General features: G+C 41.7%; 1 long non-coding RNA gene across 1 annotated transcript in view; it reads right to left on the bottom strand.

The window, feature by feature from the left end:
- Positions 1 to 3,578: 3,578 nt before the first annotated feature.
- Positions 3,579 to 9,766, bottom strand: part of LOC144770279 (uncharacterized) — a 149,925-nt gene continuing 143,737 nt past the window's right edge. The window contains exon 3 of the long non-coding RNA XR_013598854.1: positions 3,579 to 3,895. This is a non-coding gene — a long non-coding RNA (uncharacterized LOC144770279). The remainder of the gene's footprint in view (positions 3,896 to 9,766) is intronic.

The following is a 9,766-nucleotide window of genomic DNA, read 5'->3' as shown; positions in this document are numbered from 1 at the left end:
TGAGATCGGACACGCCCCCTTTTCTTTCTGTGCCCTCCCCGCTCCCGCCTCCCAGCAGCTCCTCCCTCATTATGGCTCTTTCCCTTAAACCGCTTTCAATCATTCCAGTACATGTCTATGGAAATCTCCTTGTGCACTGCTACAACCACAGAGTGAACATTATTTATCACCCCTTGAACATAACTAACATAGTTTTTGAAGAACACATGGAATTTTTAACATCCCAATTAATCAGATCCAACAGCATCATCTTCCTTGGTGACTTCAATCGTCATTGGGACTTAGAAAGCAACAAGCAAATAGACACCTTCTATTCCTATCTCAGCAACAATGATGTCAGACAACACTTCTATAAACCCACACATGTAAGTGCTCCATTCTGGATCTGATCATATCCAGAGCGCCCTAACAAACAACCATTGACCCTATCCTGGTAGAACGTTCTTAACATTCTGAGCACCTTCTAATTTCTTGTAAACCACCTCCTTGACACTCTCCAATCTGACTTCAGATAGTGTTCCAGCAAAGAGACTGCAATTCTGAAGATTGTGGACAATTTCCGTCATATTCATGGCACTGGAAACTCCTCGATCACGCTGCTGCATTTGACACAGTCAATCACCATGCTCTGATAAACAACCCGAAGAATCGAATTCACGTCTTATCTAATGAATCGCTCTCAAGAAGTGAAAATTGGGAGTTGGGAGTTCTATCTTGAAGACGGATAGTCCGCAACAAGGTCCCCCAAGGCTCGATCCTCTCTCTAATCCCATTCAATCTCTATCTGGAGCCTCCCTCTGTGACCCTAAGGAACTCTGGGACCCTTTTTCATCTGTACATCATACCAAATTCTACTTGAAGGTCATATCCCTGGAAGATATCACTTAACAACCAGATGAGAATTTAATCATGGATGTCAAGTCACTACCTTAAACTAAACCCTTCAAAAACAGAATTCCCTCTTATATTGCCAATGAAAGCTAAAATATGTCTGTAGAAGATTGGATAGGATTCCTTTCTGCTTTGGAGTGCCAAACCCCCCTTGTGCAGAAATCAAAGTAACTCAGCTTCACCCTTGACAGCTGACTCAACCTCCAGAGTCCTATTGCAGCCATCGTCATGAGTGCCTGGTTCCAACTGAGACTGCTCTGGAGGATCAGGCAGCTCATCCCTAAAAAGGACCTCAAATCAGTTGTACAGGCTTTGGTTCTTTTCAGTCTTGTGTACGGAATCTCACTCTTCTAAGACACCACCAAAATTCACTTAGGTCTGTTCAGAGAGGTTGCATATGGTGGGGGCCGCTTTGTTAGTGCCCACAAGAAATTTGACAACATCAACCCAATCCTGTTATCCCTCCACTGCAGCCTATAAAGACGAGAGCCCAATTTAAACCTGCCTGCATCAAACACAAGGCACTGACGTCCTCTTTGCTCATGTACTTACTTAACTTTAAAATTTAAAATTTCTGATGCAAAATGGAGTTTAAGAACCACTCATTCACTTCTTCTGGAGCTGCCCTCCTCCAAACAAGAGTGATTCATGAACCAGTCACTCTTGGGAAGAGTCACAAAAATTTGGAACTCCCTCCCTCTGACCCTATGTATGACCATATCATGCTACCAACCCAAAAAGATCTCAAAACTCTTTCCTTCGAAAGAGACTTGAATTCAATCATTCTTCTCCCACATCTGCTGTTAATTTTTTTGAGGTTATATTTTTAACGTACTCCTGTGTTGATTGCTTGGAATATGTGCTTGTGCGTAGCTTTTCTCCCACTAACTCTCTACCACTGTCATATTACGGATTTTGGGGGCCCAGGGGAAAAATAATTTGGGGGCTCCTGTAGGGAACAACTTTGAATTTTTGTACTCACTTTCTGCTAAATTAATCTTGCATGGTGCCAAACAATACCAAATTAGATTAATCTTTAGCAGGGTCACACAAAAACAGGTGAAATATAATATCTTGCCTGGGACACCAAAAATACTTAAGATAACAATGCCTACACAGACAGAGTCAGAGATAGGTGTAGGCAGGTAGGAAGAGGGGTTTAGATAGAGACACATATTAGACGTTGTGCTTCCCTGACAGTGTTAGGCTAATGTGCAAGTGGACCGAGATTGACCTTGGTGCTATTTCTGTTTGGTCTATGAGGTGAGTGTGTGATTCCGAGACACCTAATCTTCCACTGCCCTAAGGGTAAAAGATTCTGGAACAGAATAAGCGACTTTATAAACAACGCTCTAGGCCTCTCAATACAGCTAGACTTCCACGTGGTGGCCACGGCCTTCATGGCACCATCAATCCAATCCAAAGAGGACAGAGAGCTGATTGACCTCCTACTCACAGCAGCAGTTAAGACGGTCCTAAATAACTGGAAGGACGCAGGGAAAGCATCCTTTAAGGTCTGGTTCAACTGGATCACCTTCCTGCGGGGGGCGGACATCATTACTTCTAGTCACACATCAAAAACACACACAGGAGGCGAAATGTGGCTCTCCCTGGACAACTACCTGTCCTCACACAAACCCCCCTAGGCAACCACCAAGGGGGGGACAACACACCCATAGACATAGTAGGCGGGAAGCCTGCCCAACTCCATCAACACTCGAACATTGTGTTCCCTCCCAATTTCTCACTCTCTCTCTTTTCCCACTTTCCTTTCACCGTCACCCGGGGGCACGGACACATGTCGCAGATAACGCCACGCACCGAGTATACGAATGTAGCACGCATGATCTCACAAAAAGCCGTATGTAACCTAACCAGCATATAAAGTTGTCAAGCTGTTCCTTTTCCACTCGGGAGACATATACTCTACTGCTGTATACTGTACCGTGTATATAAAACTTCTTCTCAATAAAAATTCATTTGAAATACAAAAAAAAAAGAAACACATATTAGACATAGGTCTAATAGAGAGGTGGTTCACCTTCCCGGGGGGGGGGGGGGGGGGCGCTTTGAAGGTGGGGGCCGTGGGCACAGGGGTGCAACTTCAGAGGGGGTGTTTGGGATGTTTACCCCCCTCCCCAAATTAATGTTTTATTTAATAAATAGTTCGGTACAGGAGCTTTTACTCAGGTAAGATAAGGTGTCTATCGCATTTCACCTGGGATTTTTAAATATCCACTCTGACTAAAACACACACATACACTCTCCTCTCTGTTTTGAAGGTCTCAAAACTTCGTTATTTTTACAAAATACTGTGTTTTAAGTACCCACCACAATCCGGGCTCGTTTGTCCTTCCACTGGCCCTTCAGCACCCCTCATGGGCTGCTTCTCATATAATGATGAACCGGATATGCCAGCGTGATGGCCGGAAACTCTGAAGCCCGCCCCTCCCCACGGTTTTACAGACCAAGCAATGCGCCTCTGCCTGGGCAATAGGCCACTTCGCCTAGGCCTTAAATGGCTCTGTTCTCTATTGTTTGTTATGTTGTGTCTCTAATGTACTCCTGCTGTGATTGTTTGGTAATTGTTCTCTTATAAAGAAAGCACTCTCACGCCAGCGGTACGTAAAATTATAAAAATTAAATGAATACAGGTACGAAGATGTCTCATTCACAACGTTAGTCGCACAAAAGCGCTTTAATAGTGCTGCAGTCAGGCAGCATGAACATAAATATGTTCAACAGCACAAGTGACTTGAAGAAGCACGGATTGTGAGGTGCGAATGGGTGTTACCTCGAAGCCCTGCGTGTTGCAACGCCAGAGACCGTGTCCACACCCTTATGCTGTATTTTTATTTCTGTAAACGTTATTCACAATATATAGGGGAGAGGATGTGGTCTGACGGCTAGAGCTGCCGATTTTGGTGTTGGAAACCAAGGTTCGAGCCTCGGGGTCGCGTCCACATCCTGTGATTCTGGTCAAATCACTTGGCGCTTTATGAATCTGCAAAAAAAAAAATATTTATGTTATGCGTTCGGAGGAGCCAGCAGTTCAATCTGTAGATTGCTTGTCTCGGTTTCTGTCACACTTCCTGTCTGTTGGGAACCGCACCTCTCGATAAAGCTCTATGAAATCACGCTCTGTTGCTGTGACAGAAGTCAGTATACTGAGAGCTGGGGGCAAACAACTAGAGACACGGGAGCGGACATTCCCAACCCAGGAGCAGGCAAATTACACAACTCTCTCAATAGTAAACAAACAACCGAGATTCAATACATGTAAGGAAAGCGATACTGCCACCTGGTGGCAACTTGAAGATACAGTGAAATATATACGGTGTTGAACTCGAAAGCAAGAAGTAGTAAATCAATCAATCATTAATGTCAGTTCCAAACACAAAATCCATCAACAAACACACATAAAACCATGCGGCAGTGTTATCATACGGATGACATGCCTCGATGGCTAAAATACAAGCATATTTCAAACAACATATTTCGAACAACTATGGCAATGAAATCAGTCTCAATTCTATGAAAAGGGAATACCCAGATATAATAGAAGATAAATATCTCAACTACACAATCATGAAAATAAATGGATATAGTTTAGAATAAAATGAGTAAAGCGAGGTTGACTAAGGTAATAGTAATTAATAATTAAACGCTGTACAGAATATTATTCCGGGAATCTGGTCATTTGCGACCAGAAAATATGTTTTTTAAAATATACAAAATGGAAAATGTGATTCAGTAACTTGTTACCGAATGGCAATTTGTATTTACGATTTGGTAATTGGAAGGGGCTTGTTTTGGGGGCCCTTTTCAAATACTGAAACGGTATGGTATGTATTACTGTTAAGTGACAGAATTCCGATCGTAACACAGTAATGCTTTTCCACTATTTTAACTATTTTTAAAAGTGGTGGTAACCCTTTTTGCAATTGGAAGGGGTTCCCGTGGACCTCTTCCCCTTTGAGAAGGGGACCATTGCCTACTCTTAAAAAATTAAACTTCAAAGTTTAATTTTCTTTTTTAAACACATACCGTTCTCCTTCACGGAAAAGAAGCTGCAATAAAAAAAATAGGACAGCTTTATTAAAAATCAATTAGAGACATGGTGGTTTGATAACCCCAGCAGGCCACTATCCTTGTGATGACTGTTATTCCTTATGGGTTGCAAACTGCAAGCTACCTCATTAATATTCATGACGTAGGTCAATATGCGACCCACTATTAATCGCTATTTGAAAGATGTAATATTTCCTACATCAGGAATTGCGATTTCCACATTTTTATTTGGGTAGAATTGCAATTAGGAAATCACAATTCTAGATTTTTTTATATGTGGCCCTATATGTATCAGAGTCAAGTTTATGCGTTTAATTAATCCCTTGGCAATATATTTCGCTAAGGTAACACCCTTTCCTTTTTGGACCAAAAAGAAACAGAAGAAAATAAAATGTAGAGGTATTTTTAGACATAATGTATCACATTAACATATACCTTCCTCAGAGGCCTTGTCAAACCAGCTATCATTACTCGCTGCAACGGAGGATATCAACATTTGGAAAATGTGTTCTCCTTTCATAGACACGTGCTACGTTATGCTACTATACATTCAAAGGACAATTCTGAAGAGATACTCTTGAAATGTTCAAATTCTTGAGAGGCTGCCCATACTTGTTGTCACTTTTGTTCCATTCCCATATACAAAAAATAAATAGAGGATTTGAGCCCATATTAAAATGAATTGAGGATTTTACACAAAATCTAAGTTAAATATCACCACATGGCCCCTCCAGAACATGAAAACTTGAACAAACAACTGGTATTTGTCACTGTGAAAGGTGTGCACTTCTAGTTTAGTAGCATATTCACAAAATTACTAAATTAACTGCTGAACTAGTAGGGGCGTTGCTTGGTAAGTAAGATTTGGGGTGTGTGAACTACCGATTTTCCAACTCTCACACTGGCATATAATGTCAAATTACATCATACAACAAGCAGGGCAGTGGAAAGGGAGACAAAGTCAGATTGGTAGAGGTACTAAGTGAGAGAAAGAGACCAACATTTTTGAAGGCTTTCAAAGCAGAGAGGGAGAGAGTGTGTAAGGCCTTTTTGTCTGTATCTATGGAAAAATTCCTTTTGAAATCCGAGAGACACCTCACCATAACCGACTGAAGTCACCTGTCCCCAACTGTTTACCAGAAACTAAACTTATTAATGGGGTGTAACACTACAATACCCTCCCCCCCTTCAAAGTAAAGCCCTTGTGAACTAGACTGTGATGTTTATGTATAGTTTGACATGAAATTTTGCGTTCTTGGCAAAGCTGTATTTTTTTTATTTTATATAGCGCAAACTTGACCAGAGGGTTTCAGGTATCAGAGCGCTTTACACGAACACCAGTTGAGTTACATGAGGACACATTCATTTTTGTTAGGCAAAGGGAGATTAAGTGATTTACCCAGAATCACAGTACGTTGAGCAACCTTGCCGAGACACCAAATCGGGTTCCCCAGCTTCGAGGTCAACCGCCCTAGCTGTTAGGCCAACTCTCACCCCTAAATATAAATATTAATGTAAATATTAAAACACTTTTCCCCCCAAAATAATATCCATTCAATCTTGTGTGTTTTGGCAACATGATTGTGCAATACGTTGCCCTCGCAGAGTAACCCTACCCTCATCACAGTTGCCAAGAAGTCTGTCTTCTACAATAGCATTACTTTTTAAACTCATTATAACACAGGCCAGGCTAAAATCAGCACAAAGCCTGTTTCCCTTTTAAGCAACAAGAAAATGGTGCAAGAATCCAAAGTTTCTGAGGCACTCCGGGAGAATGAAGCTACAGGGACTTTATGTCTAATTGGATGGACCTCAGTACCAAGCATGAGGTGCTAGGACCCGGGAGAACCACAAAGGGCTGGAGGTCACCAGACCCCTCTGGACAGTAGTGACTTAGGGTGACCATCCGTCTGTAAATTTCACAGACCAAACGTAATTTGGATCTCACGCCAGTTGTCCGTGGTGATCCCTTTTACAGATGCCTTTTGTCCGTAATTTTGGGCATTGCAGGTAGCAGCGCTGTTCCCTTGCAAGAATCCTCAACTCTATGATGGGGCCGCCTCACATCTGTCCTCGGAGCACAAGAGCAGCCCTACCCCGCCCATTGTCATTCTGTGTGCGGCTGATTGCCACATGGAGAATAACAATGTGTCAGTCTGGGCAGTTAAAATATGCGGTGGGCCTTCTCCAGCCTCGGTCTAGGGCAGGGCATTCTGTCAGATGGAAGAATTATACAAAAACGCCAGTGCTGCTACAGGAGAATACAGAGGTGAAAGAAGTTAGAAAGGGTTATAGTTCTTTCACAGTCTCTTCATTTTAGAACTGATGCAATTTCAATATTTTATTCAACGGAGCCATGGTTGCTGCTTTTTTATTTTATGGAACTAACAACCCTTGACAAAGCCAAGAATTCTGGTATGTTGTAGGTGTAACATTACTTGTAGTGTTATATATCTGGATACGTCAGAAGAAGTAAAATACCTGTTGGACGGTACACTATACTAAGCATTTCTTTTTTTCTTAGGTGTTTTAAGCCACACCTTAATAACATCAAACACCCCCTTTGGAGAGCCCCCCTAGTTTTTTCATCTCACTTAAAGCCCTGGAAGATGTCAGAGTCACCTCATGGCCTGGCACTGTGCATCATGCATGAGTTATGACTTCCACTTTTTCAGATTGCCTATGTGCAGGGGCATAGTGTACCCTTCCCCCCACCCCACCACAACCCTTGCTTTTAGGAACTACAGCAAGCATAATATCGTTGATGGGCCTCTTCTGTCTGCAACTCTGCAGACAAAGGCTCAGCTCATAATTAATATGAAAAGGTGGGTGAGTGAGTAAGTGAATGAATGGGTGGATGGCTTAGTGAAAGGGTGACTGGATGAATGAAAGTCTGAATGGATGGATAATGAGATAAAGGATGAATGGATGAGTGAGAAGGATGGATGAGAGAAAAGGTAAATAGATGGATGTATGGGTGGACTGGTAAATGGATGGACAGATGAGTGAAAAGATAGATGGCTGAGTGAAAGGGTGGATGATGGGTGAGTTAATGGGTGAATGGATGAGTGAAATCATGGATGAATTGATAAGTGAAAGGGTGAATGGATGGACGATAAGTGAAAGGGTGGATGTAAGGATGGATGAGTGAGTTAAAGGGAGGGTGATTAGATAGATGAGTGAAGGCGTGAAATGGTGGATGGATGAGAGAAAGGATGGATGGATGAGTGAAAGGATGGATGAGTGATAGGGTCAATGGATGGATGGATGAGTGAGTGGATGAGTAGATATATGGGTGGGTGGGTGGATGGAATAAAGGATGGTTGGCTAAGTGAAAGGGTTGATGGAGAGAGAAAGGGAGGATGGGTGATGACTGAAAGGATGAATTGGTGGAAAGATGAGTGACAGGGTGGATGGATGAGTAAGAGAAAAGATGGTTGGATGGGTAAAAGGGTAAATGGCTGGATGGATGAGTGAATAGATGGATGGATCGGTGGAAGAGTGGATGGATGAGTGTATGGATGGATAGGGTGGATGGTGAATAATTAGGCTGTGGGGTTTTAGGTTTAAACCTATAATAACTGATAAAACCCCACTGAAAGAAAAATAGCCCTCACCGGTGAAAACATATAAACACTAAAAAAACACCTGCACAACCACAAACTAAATGCCATTCAAAGAAAGAAAAAAGAAAGTGAAAGAGTCATTTTGTTCTTACTGAAGGGGTCAATAAAATGTAACTTTGTTATACAAGCTAGCAGTAAGAAAGACTGGCTAACATTATTCTGCTTGAGTTTTGTTCTTTAGGGATGCCACTAAAATATTGTCTTTTTTTCCTTTTACTTTTTTCAGTTTTATGGCCGTTGGTCTAAAGATGCAGGGTTTAGTTCCACGTTTTAGGTTTAGTTTAATTATTTTACAAACTGTAGAGAATCAGGACATATCAAACTCACATTTGATATTTTGGCTGCATTTGATTCTTTCACTGATAGGTAAAATGGCTAGTTTCATAAAAATCTTTCCTAATATGTGTCATCACATTTGCCCACAGAGAATGGTAAAAAACCCTTAATACATCAGACCATAGTTTCTAGTTGGTCAGTATTGCTAGTAGGTGAATTGCCAACACCTCAGGCTTTAAACATTAAATGCAAGGTATGGTGACAAGTATATATATCACCAGCATCTGGGATAGTGGTGAAAACGTGACACCAGACTTTTGGAAAACATGGAATGCAGTGTCACTTGTTATGCTCTGCAAAAAAGGTTCTTTTCAAGTTCAACAAAGATTGGAGTGATATTGTTTGTATTTGTAGTGATTCAGCTACGTATATAAAAAAATTGTGTGATGACCTGTCAAAATTGATACCCGAGCTGAAGTGATACCCTGTAGGAGATCCTTGCCACTTGTTAGATGGTATGCTGAAAGCATCATACAATCTTCTGAGTTAATGAGGGATACTATTGACTTTTTAGTCCATTCTGGTGCACTGTTTCCTTATGCCCAGGAACTAAAACGCAAATATTTATCATTTTGTGCTTTAAGTGGCATCAAACAAAGAGTCATCCCAACTCTGCCCCTTAGCTGACGGTTCTCAGCCCAAGGGGCTATGAATGCTGAAAGGGCCTTTTCACAGAAGTTTACATGGGAAGGAAAGCGCGAGCGCACATGACCAAAGACTCACTGAAGAAGTATTGTATGGTGTACTACAATAAGATTAATTTGCAAAAATCTCTTTGGACCTCATATACACTATACGTACACTGTCTATATACCATGTTCTTTCAGTGCAGAAAGCAAGCA

Source organism: Lissotriton helveticus, chromosome 1_1, assembly GCF_964261635.1.
Source record: "Lissotriton helveticus chromosome 1_1, aLisHel1.1, whole genome shotgun sequence".
Taxonomy (NCBI): domain Eukaryota; kingdom Metazoa; phylum Chordata; class Amphibia; order Caudata; family Salamandridae; genus Lissotriton; species Lissotriton helveticus.
Note: the sequence above shows the minus strand (reverse complement) of the source record. Positions and strands in the feature narration are given on the sequence as shown.